The sequence below is a fragment of the Egretta garzetta genome, unplaced genomic scaffold, assembly GCF_000687185.1.
Source record: "Egretta garzetta isolate BGI_Z169 unplaced genomic scaffold, ASM68718v1 scaffold248, whole genome shotgun sequence".
NCBI lineage: Eukaryota > Metazoa > Chordata > Aves > Pelecaniformes > Ardeidae > Egretta > Egretta garzetta.
Genome location: NW_009260596.1, coordinates 3,150,258 through 3,160,900, shown reverse-complemented (window position 1 = coordinate 3,160,900; position 10,643 = coordinate 3,150,258).

The window sequence follows — 10,643 nt, the reverse complement described above, 5'->3', positions numbered from 1 at the left end:
TTTTATATGCTTTTTTCTGGCTCTGTGACTTTCTGACTGTCTGCACCAAGTCCTTAAAGTTCTTACATGGTGAAATGCTGAGAGAAATCTTGTAATACCATGGATTTGGCTGGTAGTAAGGCAGAACATCAAAATCTCAGATTTTTCTCTCAGGTGCTCTGCATTGCTGTTAGGAAAAACAGTTCTCAAACTAAAAGCTTCCACTTGAGTCATGTGAAGGTGCTTTGAACTGCATGATGCTCCCACCTCTCAAACATTTGCTTCTCCAGTGAACTTCTTCAAACCCAGTTGATCTGAGCTTGACTATCTCTGCAAGCCTCCTAAGTATTTGTGGCTTCAAAATCTTTAGGTTTGTGGCATTGCTGCAGCTGCTATTAATACTTTTTTCCTGCTATTTGTTGTATACCTACAGTTGGCTATCTCTGCCATCGCTTTCTTGCTTATTGTGTAGTTGGCTCAAAAAAAATAAATTTTGGCATGGTTATTGTGCTAAGTATCACTTACCTATGGTGATATATCAAAATTTAAAAAAAAACAAAACAAAAAAAGGCAATTGACTCCTTCCTCCTTAACATAAAAGCTGTTAGTAAGTAGAAGGTGGATAGGCTGGGAGCCAGGAGACTGGGTGCTCTTGTGTCTCCTCTGCAAGCTGAGGTTGGTCTTTCTGGGCAGTTCACATCCATAAGCCTCTGGTCTGATTTTTAATGTTGATATAACTAGCATTTTGTATATTTTTAACTGATGCTATACTCAATCATTTTAGTGAGTGTTTGAAACAGGGTTCAAATCTCAACTGTTTATCATGCTTTGATCTAATACTTCTGGCATGAATGTGCAAAATACATATTCAGTGGTATGCGTTACCATTTGACTTCCTTAGTAGGGCACAGTTTTGCTTCAGAGATGAGCAAGTAACTCAGGAACCACAATACTGGACCTGCCATTGTCCTGTCATAATACAAACAATGTGTTTTGACTATCGGCATGGAAAAGTGTGGGCAGAAAGGATGTATTAAGGAAAAAAAAAATTAAAAATCCTATGCTAGCTGTTAGCTCTGAGCGCCTTCAGGAGTCAGTAGTGCAGCCAGCTGTGCTGTCTATTCCTCTTGCTGCTTCTCCATTACCATGGGAGGCAGGGAGAGATCCGAAAGATCATGTGTTCGTATCCTCTGCTATATGAAAGGAATAGTGTGGGACGGGCATTTATTATGAAAACTGTAATAACATATGCAGTAATCCTGCCCTTGTGCATTATGCATTTTCATATTAAAACTTTGTGAGCATCTCTCTTCTCTCCTCATTGTGCCACTTTCTACGTTGAAGATTTCATAGCAATAGAAGTGCTGTAGAAATAGAAGGCTGTATCAATAAACAGATTAGTAAAGGATTTTAGTAAAAAAATGTAATAATTTTTGCTAAGCTTAAGTTCTACTCCTTGATCTGCATGCTGCTGCATAAAGACAAGTAGAATTACTGAAAGGGAAGATCTGCGGGAAGGTGGTACCTCTTTGTGTTTTGCTGAGCTGATAGCTGTTTGCTAGTGTGCCGTTAAGGAAAGAACAACAAATCAGATGTCAGTTTGTTACAGAAATGTGAGTAACATAGCACTTGAAATATTTGTGCTATTAGTTTCATATATAAGCTCAAAGATCTGCTTGATTTTTATTTGCATATTTGAGGCTGATGAAAAATGGGATTGCGAAGGATGCAAGTACAATCTCTGTAGTGATGCCTGAACATAATTGTGTCTGAGAACCAGTCTGAAAAAAGGAAATCCCAGTTTCCATTTAGAGGGCAAAAATATTCTAGATTTCTGACAACAGTAATAGATAATGCCATTATGTCAGAAATCTAACTTTCAGTCCAAAACATACACAGCATGTCACCCAAAGAAAGAAGAAGCAAGGCAATAGAAGAATTCTTCGGAGGAATCTCCAAAATGCAGACAGTTTGCTTGAAAGGAGCAGTATGAAGCATGGGACAGAGAGGCATGCGTGCTGGCATAAGCAGGATTTTCTTTTTGGACAGAGAGACTGAACTTGTAGGATGGTTATGCTTCTCACAAAACTAAGCAGAAAAGTTCATAATGTACTTAAAAAAAGAAACAGACATATCCTGCAAGATGAAATGATTTGTTTAATAAACTACATCCCCTAGTTGGAATAATTTCCTTGAACATGATGGAACATGGGTATTGCTTATATATTTGACACTGAAACATGAATTGTTTGATAGTCGAAGTTGAAGCAGTTGAAGGTAAAATCTAATCATATGTGAGCATAAGTAAAAGTTAGGTGGTATAGTAGCTAAATCAAATTTGTAGTTGACAGAGAAAGCAGTACGCTTGACGGCTCAAAGCAGGTGGTGTATAATGCTGGAGAGAACATCAGGAGCCTGCTTAGTCCCTCCTCTTTTCTGGTGACATCTGATTCTGCAAGTAGGGTTGGTTTATATAAAAGTAAATTTAAAAACAAACAAACTAAACAAAAGAGTGCAAACAAAAATGAAACAGTATATATACCGTGGCTGAAGATCATACCAGTTAAACCTTAATAGCTTACAAATGATGTGCACATAATGGTGAAAGAGGGCCATTTCAAAAGCCAGCAGTCTCAGACCTTAAGAATGGGCTAGGGGATGAAAGGGCAGCCAAAAGAAAAAGAATTACATATCTTCAGCTTCACTGTAGAGGTAAATGTGAGTGCTTTAGGATGGCGCTCTGATCAGGAAGAGTTGCACGTAGGGTCACATTTTTTGTGACCAGAGGTTTTCCAGAGTTGGTTCCTGCTGTGGTGAGGCTGTCTGGAGGCTGGGTCCTTGGCAGTGTGAGGGAGCCCTTCCCTCCTTCCCAAGGTCAGTCTCCTTGTGTGTGCTGGCAGCTGCATTGCAGCTTCATCCCGGGGTGTCCATCTCTGGGTTGCTCTCTGCCACCCCTTTCTAAAAGTACTATCTGAGACTTGTGGATGTAAGACACTAAGCTATGAATACAACTGTGGAGTCAGAAACAATGTATGCATATGCTATCCAGTAAAGGTTGCTGTACAGCTCCATCACAGAAGCACCAGTTATGTCAAATTGAGAATTCTTTTTCTTCTACTGGAGAGCTGGAAACTTTGCCCCATCGTCAGACTTTCACAAGTTTGCATTTGTGTTACCTGGAGGGGCAAACTACAAGTTCCTTCTACTCTCCTGAAGTAGCAGGCAAGATATTGGCTACATTGCCTATGTTCCAAAGACCATTGGCAGAAGTCAACAGGAAAAACAAGGTATCAATTTTCATTACTACTAATTTACTGAAATTTCACCCTAGGTTATCTAGGGTATGAGGAAGGGAAACTTTGTTTTCTAGAAAAGGCCAAACCAAAGTAATAGTGAGAATGTCTCATAAGGACTGCAGCAGGCAAACCGGGTAGGAACCGGTGGTGCTGCATGCCCAGCAGTGCTTCCCACAAGGGAAATTTGCAGTTGATCTGTGCCTCTCGACAATAGCTAAAAATAATAATCCAATGTATTGAATTGGCTTCTTGCTGAGTTTTGTGAAGAGCAGATCTGATCTATGTTTGCATTAATTAGCTGCTATTTCAAAATTATGTCCCAATAGTAGAAACTGAAATTTATTAAAAAAACCAGATGTTTTGTATTATGGCTTAATAATTTATTATTTCTTATTGATAAATCAGAATTGTTAACATGGGTCTTATTTTAGCCTTGTTAAAAGAAAGGCAAATAAAATGTTTTGACCTCAGTTTATGCATGGTAACTATTGGGTTTTCTGGGAAGGTTCCCAGCTCTTGGATGTGTCTGCATGTCCTGCTTCCCAGAGGATCACAAAACCAAGTGGTTGCTTAAGAGAGAGACTCTTGAGTGTGTATTTCTGGGTGTCTGGTGAGAGAAGCCTGGTGTTCATCTGTTGGCCTTGGGCATGCTGCTTCTCCAGGTAGCAAGGTCTGTTTGGAAGGTTTTTTGGGGGGTGGGGAAACAAAAAATGAACTCTGGATTGGTGTGTTAAAAACATGATTTATGTGTTTAATGCTGATTTAAAAAATGCCTTGAAGGCTATGCATTAATTCATTAGTGCTGGTTTTCCATCTCCCTAAACCTTTCTAGCTAGTCAGGCTTCCTGGCTAGAGTGAGGAACTTTCTTTTCTTGTTGGTCTTCTGATGTAATTGAGCAGATGGCAAAATAACAACATTGATTAAACAAGTGGTTTGGTGTTTATAAACTAGGATTTGCTACACTTTCTTTGCAGGACACAAATATTTGGCCCAGGTACCGGGCCTTAATGAGTTACTGTAGTTCAGCTGAGCTGTGTTTTTCCTTGAATTTGCAGGGAGCTGACAGTGTGAACCTGGTGGCTGATGGTGGGGTTACCTGACGCGCAGCATCTGAATAAGCCACGAGAAGGTAAATTTATGTCAGAGATCTTTTAGAATCACTACCCAACCATATCTGACGGCAAATAAATTTTTTTCCAACTTGTTACGCAGTGTTTCTGCGCTGGAAAGTGTGTTAATCCTGAGTCACTGATCTTAAATAATTAGAAAGTAAAGCTTTATCTACTTAATTAAATAGGTGGAAAGGCCTGTGTCTGTAAGGAAACTCTTGTTTAAGGTTAAATGTTTGACTCTTTAACATTTATTTTTGTCTAGCTTAAGATGCATCTTGTTAGACTAAATATAATCTTAAACTGTAGGCAGATGTGTGTATGCAGGTGATTCCACAAATTTAACTCAAAACAGTTTGAATTTTTTTAAGTTTTAATTCACATTTTCAGTAAAAAGGATTTGACCTTCTTTTATTGAGGATTCTTATGTGTTTATAGCATGCAGGTGGCAGTTGGAAATAGGTGGGTGGTTCTCTGTGTTATGTTTAAGTAAAGATTGGAGTTTTTTGCATTCTTCAAAGTTTGTAGCTAAAATCAAAAACAAAAGCCCATCAAACCTTTCCATTCTACACTGGAATGGAAGTGCCAGCTGTTGAAATGTTGAGAGTAAGACTTCTGTAGTCAGTAGGAGGCAAGCATTTGATTGAACCCTAGGGTGCTTACATACGGGAGAAGGGGAAACCTTGGTACCCATCCTTTCCTGAGGGACCCTTATGGAGTCTAACCAGGGAGCTATTGCTTGAGGGGCAGCAGATGGGGTATCGCCATACCACCTCTCTTCTCCGCCCCTCTCCCCCTTGTTGATTTTTTATTATTAAGAGAAATACGTAAGTGCTTGTAAAGTAGCAGGAGGGATGGGTTTGGTGTATAGTTTGAAGATCTGTGAGGAGTTATGATAGGAGACACTCATTGTCTTGACATTGTTGGACAACTAAGGCATGTATGGAATCAGAGGCTGGGTGTTTAAGGACATTTGCTTGTGAAAATCTAAATCCCATAGGGGCTCAGGTACTAGGTGAGGTATTTGAAGTCTGCTGGTTTCAACTGATGTACCTGAATTTCTTCCAGTCCATTTGTTGATCTGGGCCTAACTACGTCATAGGACTGAGCATAAAAATCTTTCCTAAATGATAGGAAAAAAAGATTGGTTTAAGCATCTTGCTTCAAACAGGTATCCACTGTGGAGGAGCTCTAATGCAAACCAATCCATTATAATGCTTTTAAAGTGTGCTTTAGGGTGTGATAATCATGTTTATTTCAGTAAAAAAATATGACGGGTTGCACAAGTCTGAGGTAATAACTCTGTATAGCTTGTTAAGGACTTTGTAGGTTTTCACTACCTCTCTTCCTTAACCCCAGTTCAGTTTGTAACTGTAGATAAAATTAACTGTGTGTGTGTGAATCTACTATAGTAGTTATTTTTCCAAGGGCTGTTTTTTATATAAATATTCAATGAAAAGAAAAATTAAAGCTCTACAGAGGTAGAAAAACCACATTATTCAGAGTGAATTCAGGTTACATAGTATTTTAGAAAGACTGTAAAACAAACCCTCTGCTAACTAACCTGTGGAATAGGGCTTAATTCACCATGAAGTTCTTTGGATTCATCAGTGTTTTCAATTTAATTAATAAGTTCTTAAATATAAAAAAAATATTTATTTTAAAATCTATTAAGAATAGTTTTAATTAAATGTATAGATACAGGCTGACTTTACAAGAGTCAGATCAAGGTGTGGCAGCATGTAACTGAAAATTTTGTTGTTAATACTGAAACTGAAGATCAAGTTTTTTGTATATTCAGATTAAAAAGAACTTTGTTCAAAAGTCAGTTTGGAAAATAATGTTTCAAAGCAAAGTTAAAAGTTTTTGACTTAAAATTTCCAAAGTATGTAATGCATATCAGCATTTTAAAAATAAAACGGTTGAAAATAAATGCCACTTTATGGAGCACTTTAAAATGTTTTGGTTGTTTTTTCATTCCGACTACAAGTGAACCCCCACACACACTTCAAAAACTGTCAAAAAAAGAAATCTTTTGAAATGAAATGCCAGCACAGTGAATATGATTTTTGTGAAGCATTTTGATTTCAATAAAGCAGCATTCTCTGGATGATTATTTGATTGTAGCTTTTTTCCAACTAGCTCTAGTATAAAGTGGCTTATTTATGCACTTTTTACTTGCACACATTTTATGTGGCACATTTTCATTTCATTTTAGGAGCTTTATAAAAATTAAGCTTTATAGACCCCTTTTCTTCAGATATTATCCCCATTACACAGGAAGGTAAGTAAATACAGGGGAAAGTTAGTTGAATTGCCCTGCAGCAGTATGTGAGTATTGGAGCTGGAACTACAATTTGGGAATGTTCGTACCCAAGTCAGTATTTTTATGTAGCACAGGCGTCTTTCCTCTGGTATTGTAACTATAGAAAAAAGAAGGGCAAAAAATGCAGAGTTAATAAGGTCTTGAAATTAAGCTCTAAGGTATTGCTTTTCATCCTTTTAAGGCTGTTTTCTTCTTTATATGTTATTTCCAATAACAGCTGCCTTTCCTTCATGCCGTAGCAGGTAAGATAAATGGAACCAACTGTAGCCAAGAGGAACCTTGCTTGTTCATTTCAGGGACCAGACTTTTAGCTGATCATACATCTTGGTTATGTTTTTCTATGCTTTTGAATAAGTGGTCACTATCCTGATAAAATTAAATCCCTGACACTCTGAAAAGCTGTACAAGTCATCTGTGATATGTAGGAGTGGCTGACTTCTACCAAACTACTTTATGTATTTGTTATAGCTTTAACTCCTGTTTGGCATTTGTTTCACTTAAATCAGGATTGAAAGTTGAGATCTGGTCATGAAGTAAGTATATTGCATGATTTTCTGATTTTGGAAGAATTATTTAGTTAAAGCCTTTACTTTCTTGCTCTAACTTGAGTTCCTGTGAATCACTTAGTCTGGCAATCCTGTTGGATTTGTAGTGGAGTTTGAGGTAAGCAATGCTGGCATGGGGCTCATTTAATGCCAGACCCCTCAAATACAAGGCTGTGCAGGGAAAGGGGGGGAAGCACAGTAGGAAAGGGGGGCTTGGACCCTTTCCTGGAAGGGATCCTCATGCACACAGGACAGCAGCACCAGGCAGAGGTACCAGGCTCCCTTTCAGACAGCTGCATAAAGGCAGCCTTTGGGTATTCAGGGAGGGGAGGGGGAAGGCTCCTTAGGGGTTGAGGAAAAGGAGATGCTCAAGATCTGCTTTCTCCCTGTGCTCTTGGAGCCGCACAGCACTCTCTGCTGACAGGAAGCAAGGCTATGGATACATTGCACCCTCTGTGGTAGCAATTCCTTTGTAATTCTGTGTTTCAGCTGCTCATTATCCTGAGCATTTGGCACAAATGTGTTTATGGAAAAATTAAGACTTGTGTGGAAGCGGAGGGGCAATAATCTCTCTTCCTTCAGGAGGGTGTTTTAGCAAGAAGCATTTTTTTTGTCAAAGCAAATGTCCAACTCCTTTATTACTTTTCTGGGACTGTTTTTAGGTTATTGTAGCTTGGTTTTAAACTGCATGTCAAAAGATGATTTACCACAGCGTCTGTAAAATGTTCTGGGGACCTTGGCAAATACTTGATAGTTTAGGTTCATGTCCAGATACTGGGTCCTATCCTCAAAATAGTTTTGTGATAAATGGATGAACTGCTGGCAGGTAAGCACACAAAGAAAAAAAATCAACATGAATTGGATTTGTTATTTTTGAGAAGTGTCTTTTTAGTAGATTTCTTTTATGAAAGATGTTGCCACAGCTCCTGTTGTGGAAAAACTTGCTTACTTGGGACTACAGTTTTAATGCAGGAACAAAATTTATGTGCTTCCTTTTTCTTGCTGAAACTTTTAGAAATATAATAAAGCTGTAATACTTTTTCCCTTTCTCTGAAAAACTGAAGAGACAGAGTCCGAAGGCATTTGTATGGTATGATAAAGTAGGCTAACTTGTCTCCATGTGGGGGAAGTATCCAGGCCTCTTTGCCTTGCCTCCTAGGGAAAACTAAGGAAAACATCTTTCTGTACAAATATGGTGACTGTATATACTAGGGAATAAGGGAATGTACTTTGCCATTGACAAGCTGCAAGTTCAGCATCTTATTTACACTATGGTAGGGTGTTCCTCTGTATCTATCTATATATATTATAATAATGATAATATATTATATAATATAATTCCCCTCTAGTCCTGGTGCCTCCTGAAAATTTGACTTTTTTGTGCAAAGATTTGCAGTGTCTGCAACCAGGAGCAATTCTGTCATTCCCTGGCAATGGAAATACCAAACCTCTATGAATTTTTTTCTAGTTTTGCATGCACCTGTGGCAATGATACGCAGTACCAGTTGCATGTTGATTGTTAAGGATGCAGAAAAACAAAAGTGTATTGAGATACTATGAAACACTGGGAAGTATTAACTTCTAAAATCAGTTTATTGAAATGCCACAGATTGTTCCTAATGAGTGCTGTTGAACTGTGTTTTGAGGGCTATGGTAGAACTGGGCCACCAGGTGAGACCACAGCTATTAGGTGCTTCTGTTATGCTGTAGTACTGGGAACTTTTTCAGCTCTGCAAAAGCCACCTCTGGTCTTAGCTGTACTCCTCTGTTTTTTTGAGAGACTTCAAGTGAAGGACTGCTGCGACAATTCCGTACTCTTCTGCAGTATGAGTTTTACTGACCCATGTTGAAGGAGGTGGGGTAAGCAACCTGGTTGTTCTGTACAAACTGGTTTTGGAGTAAAGGCAGGCAGTAGTGTTGGTTGTCCTGGGCGCTTCAAGCTGAAGTTGTACCACAGCACCTGCTGTACACTGCTCTCTCTGTAGCAGCTGGTAAACTTCTCTGGTTCAAAAAGTTTCAGAGCAGAATTGAGAGACTTGCATCATTCTTTTTACCATTAAGCTCAGTAAGGCCTCACCAATTTTCTAAAAGTCCAAGGCCCGCATTCATGTTCAAGGTAAACTTTTCCCTTGCCTCTGCTTTTTTCCCTGCAGTGATTCCAGTGGCTGTATAAATGCCTTCAAAGGGAGGGAGCGAGTTGCACTGAGAAATGTAGGGATCATTTGTGTCCTGGGCTGTTTCCCCATTTGCCTAAGAAAACAGACTGATCTGTCCTTTACTTCTCGTATAATAGAGAGAAACAGGATTGGAGTTACAACTAGCTTTGAGTTGCTGGTCAGCACATCCCATAGTCAATATAAATTCAGGAGAGGTGTATAATTTTCCTCTTTATGAGAAAGAGATCACTAATGACTTGCTATTTTTGTCTGATCTTTGGCTAAATTTTTGCAGTTCTCTGAAGAAATATATTGTGGGGAAAAAATATTAATAGAAAACTCTAAAACAAACCTGTCTGACTTTAAGGAACAAGGCACAAAGACCAGACTGCGTGCAATAGATAGGTGTGCACGAGCCATACATTCTCTCTACCCAAAACGAGTTATCTGCTGTCAAGAAGGCCATTGTATTTTGAGAATGAAACTGTGAAATATTTTAAGAACAAATATAAACATTTTAAAAAATACTTTAAAGACAAATATAAACAAGATAGAGTCCATTAGGCTATTTGGGAAATAATACTTGGGAGGTATGCTGCTGTGCAGTTAAAGCTGTGTCCTCATAGATCTGGAAAAGATGTATGTGTTGGAGCGGGAAAGCTTGCTTTTCCTCCTGCAAGCCCCAGGAGAGGGCTGAGGCACCATTCTTGCTTGTGGTGACCTGTATGGTCCTTGGGCTCATACCCAGCTGCAAACTGATGCAGGGTGCCTGGGCAGCAGGGAGAGGCTGGGGTACGGGGAAACCCAGCAGGCAGATGGTCCTCTTTTCCATCTGCCCACCTTTTGCTGCAACCACGATCTTTACTAGCCAGACATTCCTGTAGCTTTGGTTAGTTGACTGTCTGTCCTGTAATGAAGAGGGCTGGAGTTACTCTCCACATTTTGGGCAGTCTGTTTTCTTCTCCTCACTCCTAGCTGCTATTGGTGGTGCCATTGGGAAAAGCTCTGTCGAGTCTGATGTGAAGGTTGGGAGTCCTCTGACATGCAGGTGCCCCCAGGAGGATGAGAAAAAACACCCAACAGTTTTGAATCCTCTTTGTACTGGATAGCGTTTCCCCCCTCACCCCCATCGTTCTGTGTCTTCAGGTCACTACCATATGTCCAGTAGCTTGCCCTCAGTGTCTGCATACTGGCAGGGAAAATAATTTTTTTTTTTTTTTTTTTTTTAAAA